Source organism: Myotis nattereri (genome assembly GCF_964212035.1).
Source record: "Myotis nattereri genome assembly, chromosome: 3".
Classification (NCBI taxonomy): domain Eukaryota; kingdom Metazoa; phylum Chordata; class Mammalia; order Chiroptera; family Vespertilionidae; genus Myotis; species Myotis nattereri.
The window spans coordinates 208,982,559-208,995,134 of record NC_138077.1 but is presented as its reverse complement, the minus strand read 5'-3'; the positions used below and the strand labels follow the sequence as shown (position 1 = coordinate 208,995,134).

General features: G+C 40.2%; 1 protein-coding gene across 2 annotated transcripts in view; it reads left to right on the top strand.

Annotated features, from left to right (window-relative positions):
* Nucleotides 1–12,576, top strand: part of PRDM2 (PR/SET domain 2) — a 113,461-nt gene that overhangs the window by 54,285 nt on the left and 46,600 nt on the right. The window lies entirely within an intron of this gene.

Here is a 12,576-nt window from a genome sequence, read left to right as displayed (position 1 = left end):
GCATATATCATATTTCTAGCTGGCATTTTGACACGTTGTTGAGATTTAAAAAAATATTTTTTTATGTGAATTTGTGAATCTTCCATAGAGCCTAGTTTGAATATATGCCAAGGCACAATATGGCAGTTTCTTACTAATATAAAACTCTTTTGTTTTTGCTCGCTTTGGTCTTAAGTAAATTTTTATAGTCATCTGAACTTAGGAATCTGTCCTTTACTCACTACATTGTAAATTGTGGAAACCATACTGTAAAATCACAACATAAACTTGATTTAGGAAAAATGTAAAAATGATACTTAAAAGTGTAGGCGAGAAATCCTTTTTGATTTTTCCATTACACATTCTTTGTATTTCACACTATCATGAGAATAACTCATCCAGGGGACAGTTTGTGGGCCTTTTACTAAATACATCTTCTGTATTTGCTGAATATGATTTTGCTAATGTTTTAGGTCATTAAATAATTTGATCCTGAATTAGATGATCAGGCTCTAGGAAATTCCCAGGTGTTTTTGTTTTTGCTGTTTTAACTGGGTATTGAGATTTTGTTTACATTAGGCTTAGTGCATAATTGTTTGCAAAGTGTTCACATAATTCACCTTGTTCCTTTATTTAGTGTTCATTTTGTTTTTAACTAATGTCACCAGCCTCTCCAGGTAAGTTGTGATTTGCAAGGACTAGAGTTTGGGGGGAAGGGAAAGTGTTTACTTTGCTACTAAGCCTAACTGATGTATTTAAACATATTCATAGCTTAATGGAATCGTCACTCCAGGGCTGTTCTGTTTGGCATACTTTGGCATGCATATTTAGAACATTTTATTACTGTTTGCTTTCCTTCTTAATTTATCCCTTAATTTAAAAAATCTATTTAGTTAGATTTAGGAGGGGAAAACGGAAAGTAAACTTTTTGTTTTATTACATGAACTTACACATCTTTGAATTCATACCTGCCTAAATTGCTGTTTTTTTATGTTGAGTTACATAGTTCATATTTCTTTTTATCCTATTATTATTTTTATAACTACTCAGGGTAGTAAGCATATAACCAAACTGAATCTTAGGTTTTAATTAAAATACTTGGGTGAGGCTCATTCTTAGAACTTAGTCTGTTTTGAACAGCTTACTGGTAATGAGTCCTGTTTGAACTTTATGACCTAAAGTTTGGAGAGTTTAAATAATGAGTCAAGCTTTTTTTTGTTTTTGTTTTTCAATTAAATACTCTGTGAAGGCTAATTTATAGCTTGCAAAGACCTGAAATGAGAACTTTTTATATGAACCCGGTTTTATATAGGCCTTAGACATTTTAATATCTTTTCAGGTAGTGATGTCAGTGAGTAAATCAACGTAAAGCTCACTCAGTAGCAATGTTAACTTAGTATTTCTGAAAGCCAGATGTTGAAGATACGCAACTGACAGGTAGATTGACAGTGGTCCTAACTTCACTCCAGTCATGAGGGAGGCAGAGAAACAAAGGGCTGAATGCTGCACAGCTCTGGGCCTCAGCTCCTTTGCATGACAGCTGCTGTGCCTACAGCTGTGCATGCATGTGGTGCCTTTCAGAATTCAGCAGATCGCTGGGGGATCAGGAGGCGAGTTCTGGGCAGTGAAAAGCCCTGGTTCCTTTACATACAAAGTGGTCCCTTCTCTCTTTCCTTCTGAGTCTCTGCCTTTCATTCTTCATTCAACTGATGTTTGTTAAGCACCTGCCGTGTGCCAGGCACTCTGCTAGGTAAGTACTTCGTCATGGTGAGCAAAAAAGAAGCAGTAACTCTTCTTAAGGCGCCTGTAGTCAAGAGACACATGTTAAGTCAGTAAGTTGCTGATCAGCGCCTAGATGGTTGGCATGGAATAGGCCCTCAATAAATATTTGTTGATTGGCAAACAAAGACGCACACAAACCTGCAGTGAAGGAAAAGAACGCAGCGCTGTGCGAACACAGTTCACATTGTCTCGGACCAAGGGGCATGCAGTTTTGCCATGGGCCAGAGATGTACACACCTTGGGCATTTTGAGCTAGAATTTCGGTTTCTCGGTTTTATAATTTGGTCTAATTTCTTACATGTTTGAGCAGCCCCTGTAATGAGATTGAACATGAGCAGTCCCTTGGATGGGACAGATTAAACTTTTCAGGTATAGAGGCAGGGAGAGTTTTTTAGTGTTAGGTGTTTCCAGTTCATTAAAACCATAGGAAGGTTATAATCTGTGAAGTAACATAGAAGGGCCAAATTTGGATGTATTTGTTACCATCTTCTCCATCTCTGCCTCCTATTTGTTAGTGTGAATTGAACTTGCTTTTTAGCAGTAAACAATGTCTATTGGCAAGTGCTCTTTTAGATTATAATAGAATATAATCACAGCATGTTCTGTTGCCCTGCCCTCTTTTGGCTACATAGGAGCCCTACCTGAAGTTCTTTTACCCTAAGTAAACAGGGCTTTTGTACAATTGGGCTTAGTGGAAGGAAAGAAAAACACAGGACCCCTGGGTTTTTACCTGGTAACTGGGCAAATTATGTCACCTCTCTGGGGCTTAGTGTCCATAGCTTTAAAAGTGCGTGCCATTGCATGATGGTCCTGGTGCTACCTAACCTCACATGGTTGTTGTCAAGAGCAAATGAGATTATAAAAAGGAACAGCTCTGTGCAGCATGTGAGTCCCTACTTGTAAGTGCTACCAACAATGTGTAGCTGACAGCTACTTAGGTGTTTCTCACCAAGGAACGACTGAGTTTGTGACTCATTTAATCAATCAGTATTTATGAAGCACATGTGAAAGCTCAAAATAAGCAGTGGGTCTCTTCCGCCTCTCTTCCCATGGCTGAGCCTCACTCTGCCACTTTGCCCCTTTTGTAGGCCTAGTTCAAACCTATTGACTTCTCCTGTTCACAGCAAATTAGAAGGAAATTAGAAAGGGAGAGTTACTTATAGCAGCAAATAGTTTTATTGCTGATAGCTGGACAGTAAAGAAGACAGAAAGTTTATGAGAAAACCAGTAATGAGTTAAAAGGAGCACAGTTCCTTAATGTCACTTAGCAGGTTCAGGTAATCTATATATCGCTCCGATGGGGACTGGGCAAGATGGCCCTAATTGGCTGCGATCACTGGCCAGGCCGAGGAGCTCCACTCATGCACGAATTCGCGCACCGGGTCTCTAGTTCTTTATAAAAACTGTAAATAGTCCCTGAGAGTATCAGCTAGTTTATAGTATATATCTAGGTGACCTTTAGTCACCACAGAACAGTTAAATTATAATCCGCTTAAAAAGAAAATTTTATCTGTTTGTACAATCACAGCCCTTCAAATTAAAAACCTCCATACTGTGACAAACACTCAATTTTCTTTTTGAAATTTACATGTTTGAAGTTCTTTCTTCAAAGGCGATAAAGCCTATAGAAATTTGTAGTCAATTTAGAGAGGTAAGGAATCCACATGGAAAATAACTTGATCTGAGGTAGTTTACAAAAAAGAAAGTGCTAAACGAAAGGACTGTTGGCGTTGAGAGAGGGAAAAGGGACCTCTGGGCTGGGAGGGCTGGGAGTCTTTATTTAGACAGGGTGGCAGGATGGGCGCATTTCAGAATGTAGAGCAGAGAGGATGTGCAGAGGAGCCTTTGGGACTGTGAGCAGGTCAGTGACATGAGGGTGTGGGTGATCTCCCCCAGGTATTTAACATGTGCAGTGTCTGCATCAGACACTATTCTGAGTGCTGAAGGTACAGGTTCCTGCTCTCACGGGATTGACATTCGAGAGTGAGGGGAATGGCCAGCAAGACGAACGACAGGACAGGTCCTGTAATGTTAATGAAGTGTGTATGTGTGGGGTGTAGAGGGGTAGCCAGCAATGGCTGTTTAGAGGCTGTGACATGAAGGATACAGGGTGGGCCCCGTCAAGTTCTAGGGGCTGAGAGCTCCAGGAAGAGAAGCTGTTTGGGTGTTACCAGTAGCATTTGGGGAAATTGATTGATGGGCTGGTGCATCGTGAGGGCCACCTAAGGAATTCACATGAGTATTTTTAAATTATGAAACTTAATTTTGCAAATGGACATGTTGGTCTCTTTTCTACTACCAGGCACTGCACTTAGTGTCTGGATTGGTAGGGAATGTTAGAGAGATGGCCCAACTATCCAGGGGGGAGCTTCTCCATTTTATTGCAGCTCAATGCAGGTCAGACTTAAACTGAGTGTTTTAGTTGATGTTTTTGGGGTCCAGGATAGGGAGGGGATAGTGGGCAGAGGAGGTGATGCTGCTTTGTGGTCACAAAGTGGAGCACAGTGGGGAGGACCTGTGATAAGAAAGTGAGGAGGGAATGGAGGAAAGAGCAACGCATGAGGTGGGGAAAGAAAACTCACAAGGACGTGAGGTCACAGAACACTGCTAGACAACAGGCAGAAGCATATAGATGCAGCAAGAGCCTCCGGTGGAGACAGAGCTTCGGGGGGAGGGGTGTGCGGAGCTGTCGCAAGACACAGGAATGAGCCTGGGTGGTGCTGAATAGTGCTGAGCACTGCCACGGCATTCCCAGTTAGCCCGTACTGGGGTGTCCAAACCATCTGCATGGTTTGTACCAGCTCCTGCTGAGGACATGGAAATTGGTGAGGTTGGATAACTTGTCTAATTGAGTGTCGGTTAGAACTCGAACCCAGGTTTTCCGTGCCTTTTCCTCCGCAGAATATGCAGCTATCTGTCCTCTTTCACCTGTGGTGGGCAACAGCAGAAGTGACAACACTGGTTTCATTGAAAATTAAAATTAGAGAATACATTTAATAAACACAGAAAACAGGTGGGCTTCAGTGGAGTTTGATCTCCTCACCTTCCAGAGCAGCGGACAGCTGTTCCAGGCTCCTTGGCCAAAGCTGAAGAGCAGAGGTCTGGCTGCAGGACCAAGGCCTGGGTGATGATGGCAGACAGACCTGAACCTTCTAGGTGTGTGGTAGGCAGGTCCTCTGTCCACTTACTCACCATAGTTCTTATTTATAGGGGGTAGAGCAGTGTGCGGGCAGTTGGAAGTGGCGATGTTTCTGTGGAAATGCGGCCCCAGCTATATGGCTTGTGAGAGGTGTCCCAAGTGGAGGTGTCCTTGTCCCCTTGACAGCTCTTGCTGCCTTGGAGTTGAGTGATACCTTTGCTGAGCATTCGGTGTCTCATCTCTTGTGATCGCCTGCCAAGTCATTTGCTGCTATTGTTGGAATCATCTGTTTTTGAAAACACAGTACAGTTTTAATATTTTTCCAAGAGTAGGAATCAGATTAAATTTTGTAATTCTGCTGTTACTGAATTGCCCCAAATTTAGGTAAATCAGTTGATCAGTATTTTTGTTTTGTACCTTTGATTCTTAATCTTATAACCTTGTTCACAGGAAAATTATGTAGATTAACTAAAATATTCCAAAGCACTTTTCCAAATTTTACTCATATTTTACTGGATGAACTTACAAAAATCCCAGTGTATTTCGTGATTCAAATCTGCTTAAAATATAATAATTGAGTGATTTAGGAAATATGCTATGTTCTGTCTATACCTGGGTTGTTGTTTTGGTTCTCCTGTCCCTATGTAAATTGGAAGGTGAGATTTAGCCTAATTCAGAAGAAAGTTTGATTATGATTACGTTTTCTAAAAGGTAAGAAGACCCCCACAAGATTCTATTATAGTGACTTCAAAATAGTTTATTTGATTTTTAAAATTTCAGTTGTAATTTGAAAGTAGAAAAACAATTAGCTGTGCTTTTCTTAAATATGAATACTAGGTTCTTTTTCTGAATCACGAATTACTTGCTGTTTTTAAAAATCATCGAGTGTTTCCTTTCCTGGGCAGTTTACAAATAAGCAATTATAATATGGGATTGTAAATGTTCATAGGAGAGATACAGAGAAGAGAAGATGGTTTTATATTTGAAGTTGCCTCTAAAGAATTGAGGAATTGGATAAGTACTCCAAGAATGCCATGATGTAGGTTAAAAATGAAGACATTTCTTTCCGTTAAAGGTGGTTGGAGAGCTGCAGCCTCAGGTAGAGTAGCATGGTACTCTATCTGCTCACACTACACACTGCCAAGGACAGTCCTGAAGTTTGGTTTTATTGATGTTAATATTTTGGGTGATGACGTTTAGGGAAGCTTGAATGATACATAAAAGCAAGAGTTATTTGAAAACACTACTATTGTTTCTCAAAGTTGAAAAGTTATAAACACTGAAACTAGCCGTTTTTTTTAAACAACTCAGATTAAACATGTGTCAGGCATTACAAGAGTTTTTGGCCGAGTATTTTGATATGGACATATCTCATAATTTGACATTTTTTGGTACATCATGTCATTATGTGATAAATTACTGCTTTCTGTTGATGGTGACCATGATGGCAAATGCTTTTGTTTCTTTAGCAAGTCTCGCCAGAACTTAGCGCTGTGCTTGGTGCTCCATATAGAGACAGTGCCTGACTTAGCATGGTGTCAGTTACAATGTTTTGGTTTACGTGGTGTAAAAGTGATGCGCGTTCATTAGAAACTAGCTAAGCCAGTGATGGCGAACCTTTTGAGCTCGGTGTGTCAGCATTTTGAAAAACCCTAACGTAACTCTGGTGCTGTGTCACACACAGAAATTTTTTGATATTTGCAACCATAGTAAAACAAAGACTTATATTTTTGATATTTATTTTATTTATTTAAATACCATTTAACAAAGAAAAATCAACCAAAAAAATGATTTCGCATGTCACCTCTGACACGTGTTTCATAGGTTCACCATCACTGAGCTAGGCCAAGCTGTGGTGTTCAGTAGGTTAAATGCATTCTCGACTGCCGGAAGCCAGTCCATCCTTGGTGCTTGACACAGTCGCTGCAGGGAAGAAACATCTGCACAGCATATGTTTCAAGGGACCTGGCGTATATGGCATATGTTTGCTCCCCCTCTTAGCGCTGTGTGTTTTAAACAGGACCACCTCCCCGAGAAAGGTTGTTTCCCCAGGTTAGGGATTAACAGGACTAAGGAAGAGAATAGATCAGTGAAACCCCCTAGTGTTACAGAAATACCATGTACTACTTATGAAGAACTTGGACTAAGACTGTTGGCAGTAAATTTGGGACTCGTTGGGCCCACATCCCCAGGGGTCTGCCCACCAGGGAAAGCGCCAAAGCCTATACCCTTGGAGACCCACCGACACAGGGCAGTCCCAGGGAAGGCAAGCAGCGAGGCTGGGAGGACATAACCTTTACTGGGGAGGATAATCTCCTTCAGTCACTTCTTGTAGCTTATCAGTAGAGCAGTGACCTTGGAATAGCCCTTATAATGGAACACAGAGATTAACCTAGACAGGATTAAACTCCACAGAACTAGATTAACAAGGGCCCTAACCTTTGGAATAGAATGGATAGGATTGAAATCAACTGGTATAAATACAGATGTAACAGGACAATAAAGACAGAACCTGGCTAGAGAACCTCGCTATGCTGATCAGCTGAACACTGTCTGTGTCATTCGTTCTTCGCCGACTCCATCCACACCTTTGGAAACCCCTGGACCTGCTGGAGCGGCTGGACCCCAACACTCGACTACGGTATTTTCAGTTTATAATGGGTTTATCAGGATGTGACCCCATCGCAAGCCCAGGAGCGTCTGTACCTCATTGCTAGCCCTTCCAGTGGCCCCGCAAAGCAGTGATCATTTCAATCATTGCCCTTTGTAGATGAGGAAACCGATACTCAGAGAGGCCACGTGGTTTGCCCTAGTTTGCCCAGCTATTTAAATTACTTGGCCTTACCTAAATCCAGTTTTTATTCATAATGTTTCTAAGTAGAACAGTTATACTGAGTAAGTAGCAGTGTTTTATAAGGCTTTGCCAATTAGTCAAGATGAATTTTCACTACTTAGTTTGAATGGCTCACTTTAATCCTAAATAATAAGGTGATATAGTATGATTAGGTGAAGTCTTTGGTATTGGAAAGCAAAGTTATGGTTAGAACTAGTGCCTTCAGTTATTCTTTTTGTGGGGGTTTATGGACTGAATAGATATATTGTATTCCTTTGATCACCTAAAACAGTTTTTTAAAACACTGACAGAGTACATTTTATTCCTTGCTAGCTGTTGTTAAGTGTTTTTTAATTTTTTTAAAATATGTGTTGTTTTTTTAAATTGATTTTTAGAAAGAGAGAAAGGGAGAGGGATAAAGAGATAGACACATCAGTGAGAGAGACATGTCATCAATCAGCTGCCTTCTGCATGCCCCCTAATGGGGATGGAGCCTGCAACCTGGCACATGCCCGGACCGGGAATTGAACCAGTGACCTCTTGGTTCATGGGTTGACACTCAACCACTCAACCACACCAGCCGGGCTGTCTAGGTGTTTTTTTAACATATTTGTCTGCTCGAGCTTTTTAGGAATATTTCATTTCTCTTAAGTTTTACATTGTTTTTGAAATCAGCTGAGAAACCACAGAGCAGAGTGAGACATAGCCTTTGCCTGCCTCCCGCTGCAGTACTGAGGCAGCGAGGCTGGGTGTGAGGTGGCAGAGCTCCCCTGGTTGGTCTTGCCGATGATTTTAAGAGCCCCGTGGTGTTGAGCTCCCTCCTCTGTGCCAGTGTTTTCTGTTGAGAATGACTGGCCAAATACTGAGAATGACTGAATAAAATATCATTTTAAATGTTTTTATACGCTGAGTTTTATGGATTGTGAAAGTGTTTTAATTAACATACACTAAAAATTAAATCTAGAAACTATGTGCAATTCTGATTTGTTTGTGAATATCATTGAGTTAAATCGCACTTGTTATTAGTTTCTGTCACTGTCTTCAGTAAAAGCTAGAGATTTTGTTTGTTTTGTCAAGTGCTTATTTGGGGTAGCTTTTTATTTTTTACTTTCCCCCCTAAGAGGATCTCATTTGAAGCAGTACCTTCTTCAAAGGTTTTGTTTACTGATAGAGCTGTGCCTATGCTAGTGACTTGACTCATTCCTGATGAAAGCATGAAAGGAAGCGAAAAGGAGAGAGGAGGTGCCCTAACCTGTGGTTGGCAAACCGCTGCTTGCGAGCCACATGCGGCTCTTTGGCCCCCTGAGTGTGGCTCTTCCTCAAAATACCACGTTCGGGCGCGCACATACAGTGCGATTGAAACTTCGTGGCCCATGCGCAGAAGTCGGTATTTTGTGGAAGAGCTGGTATTTTGTGAAAGAGCCACACTCAAGGGGCCAAAGAGCCGCATGTGGCTCGCCAGCCGCAGTTTGCCAACCACTGCACCTGTCCACGTGCACGCTTGAATTTTCTTAATGAGGGGCAGGGTTTGCTTTCTTAATTGTATTTATTTCACCACAGAGTCTATAGAATATGTATGTGTTTATAAAGTCTTAAAAACTTCTTGAATTTGTAACAAAATGTAAATGGCCTTTTCTGTCTGCAACTTTTACTGAGAGGACTTTATTCAGTTGTCCCTTTAAAGATTTAATAAGTCCTTAACACCGCACCCCCACCATGCCTCAGACACATGCTTAGTAATCTGAATTTTCATTTTTCAAATTTCTTAAGTATTTTCCTTTTTGTTCTACCCTAAGTCTTGTGGAATTATGGGTAAGAGACTAGAAAATTTTCAGTGTTTGTAGTATTTTTTATAGCTCTTTCCCATTTTTGTGGTTGTGACCTGACCCTGAAATTTAAAATATTTTTTATGGAAGTTTTAATGTGATAAATGTTATATAGTTATTTTAAATGCTATCTATTGGTTAATACATTTATTTTTAATATACAGAGAATATTTGAATAATTTTAGAGGCCAGAGATTTATTCTAATGATAAAATGATATTGTATGTGTGTGGTATATACAAATGTCAGTTTCTAAAATAAGATTATGACATCTAAAATACTTGCTAATTTAATACTTTCAAAACTTTGACTTTTATATGTTTTTATTAGTTTATAACCAAAACCTAATTTTGCCCTTCATGAATAAGCTGTCTTGTGCTAGTTTACATACATTTGCAGAGGATTATCTTTGCTTTGGTTAAAAAGAAAAGCAATAAATACAGCTTAGGTTCAAGTCCCTTCTTTCTTTATTTCTGTGAAGCTACAGTGATAAACAGTCTTTTCCTCTTGTACTCAGAATCCTAACTCTTGATGTAGTCTTTTGTAGGTTTCCTAAGCCATCACATGCCACAAAAATGAAGGCAAACTGGTTTGTTCACCCGTTTAGAACTTCTAAATGGAATTATGTGCAGGGTTTGAAGTTGCAATACGGTTTAGAATGAGCAACAAGGTGATTTTTGTGCCGTTTGTTATTCTTTCCACTGTTTGGCTTCCGGTCAGTTTTCATTCTCTTGCCAATTTGAGGGCTAAAATATGGCTCCCTGGGTCTGTTGGCTGTATTTTTTGTTTTTAATGGGTGAGATTATCAGGGCCCGTTTCTCCATGGAATAAAGTAACTACTGGCTGTAAGCGGAATGTCCGAGGTCCCTGGGAGGGCGGGCTTTTCCGCCCTTCACCACCTGTCTTGGTATCTTCTCTGTGAGCAGTGGAGACCTAAGTCTTCTTTTCATTTCTACTAGGTTTACGGTGCAGACAGAGCGGCCTGGTTAGTTACAGTTTCGATTTTTTTACATGTGGAACGATCTTGTCTATTTACACATTTTGGCTTTTAATTTTTGTAGGATTAACACATTAAATTACAATTTCCTTCTTACTGGTATCCAAAATAAGTAATAAAAAGGAGTGGCTATCTCACTCTTTCTTGGTTGGAATTTTGAACAAGGGCTTAAGATTCCAAATGTGCTTGTTTTAAGAAATTTTACTTGCTGTTAAAGGTATTACCGCAGGAGGTATCTTTTCCTTACTAGGTATGATCATAGGATTATTTGATAACGGACAAATTTTAGTGTTAAGCTTAATAAATATCTATTTGCAGTTTTGTTTCAATCAAAATGGTAAATCCAAGATAGAAAATAATGTAAATCACTGTCTGTATGCCAAAGTAAATTAAATTCATGGTTGTAGTAGAGTGTAGAAAACATTAAATCAAGAAGAGATCATGCTTAACCAACTATTTCTGACTCTCTTCAGTTTTCCAGAGACAGAGTCCTCTAAATCTCATGGAGGACTGTCAAAAAGTACGAGGAATTGGTAAACTGTTTTCATAGTTAATGATTGCGTTAATGCCTTCAACCCCGACTTCAATTTTTATGCTAAAGCACATTATAAAAACAAGTAAGCAGCTACCCAAAGTGTTTTTAGTGGGGTGCAAGTATACTGCTGGGGCTTCGCTATTGCTTCTGTATTAAAGATAACCTGATTACTACTTTGCAGAGGGATAACTACTAGTATTAAAAAGAATCCTGAAATGTGTGTGTATGTTGGGTGGAGGAGAGAAGGGAAAAATTGCTGACCCAGCTATACCGAATACTGTGGCATGCTGGAATTATAAGGCCAGGTTCAAATCCCAGTTCAGATTCACACCAATCAGTAGCAGTGTGACTTTGGACAGGTTACTCTCGGTGTTTCAATCTTCAGCTTACCTGTCTGTAAAATGGGGATAAGACCCACCTGTAGAGTTGCTGTGAGCCTTGAGCGAGAGCCTCCTAAGGAACATGCGTGGCACACCGACCTGGGTCTGTTCCATTGTCATTGGTGGGCACCAGCAAAAATAGTTACGTGGTCACTCGGCCTGTCCATTAGCTTATCGAGGCACCTCTGGATTTAAAAAAATGAACAGTTTCAACATGTTCTTTAAACATGTAGTTTGTTTTGGTGACATGGAGTATATTGCAAATTAATGAATGAAGTAGATTGCAGATTAGGTAGGAGTACAGAGCTGCTTTTGAGCTGCAACTAGATACACATAAAGGTACTAAAGATTTCCTCAGATGCTAGAGACCTGCTTCTTTCTTAAAAGCTGTCTTGTTTCACTAGTTACCAAACTAGGACGCTGGTGGTTACAGGTTGGAGATAGGGAACTCATGTTTCACTGTTTGCTAGCTGCCCAAATGAAGGGTTTTCTATTTTCTTCCTGTTCTTCTGTCTTACTTTGGTGTCGTCCGAACCACTCGAAGTGGCTCTGCTTGACTGTTATTACCAAGTTTTAGGCACGTGACACTTTAGACGAACTTTGGATACATTTTCTTAGATGTTAAGTTATCAGACAGTCTTGGAAGTCACTGTGGCAGCGATGTCAGTGCGCTGTGTGATAGATAAGGAAATCTGTCAGCTCACATCCTTCTGGATGTGAAATCAGGAAGAAAGTGTGAAAGAGCCATTTTCTTAGGAGAAGTTACTAATTAAGTTGACAATATCAGTTTTAAGGAAACAAATGTCCTGATTACCTGTGCAACGTCCTGTTGAGCAATCTGAGCTGTCAGGGTTCTTTTTTTTACTCCCAGGGATCACACACTTCCTTTCATGTAAACTCACAATAGCATAGGAGGTCCCTGTGTCCCCACACTTTGTGTTAATGTCTATGTGTGACTATCTGGGGACTGGAGCTGTAGGTGCTATCTGGTTTTCAAAGGGGCCTAAAGTTTCTTCCTTTACAGGTTAGGAACCATTGAAGTATGAACTCATGTATTTAATTTTAAAAATTAGGCAGAGACAGCAATAAAATCAGTGGATTACAGA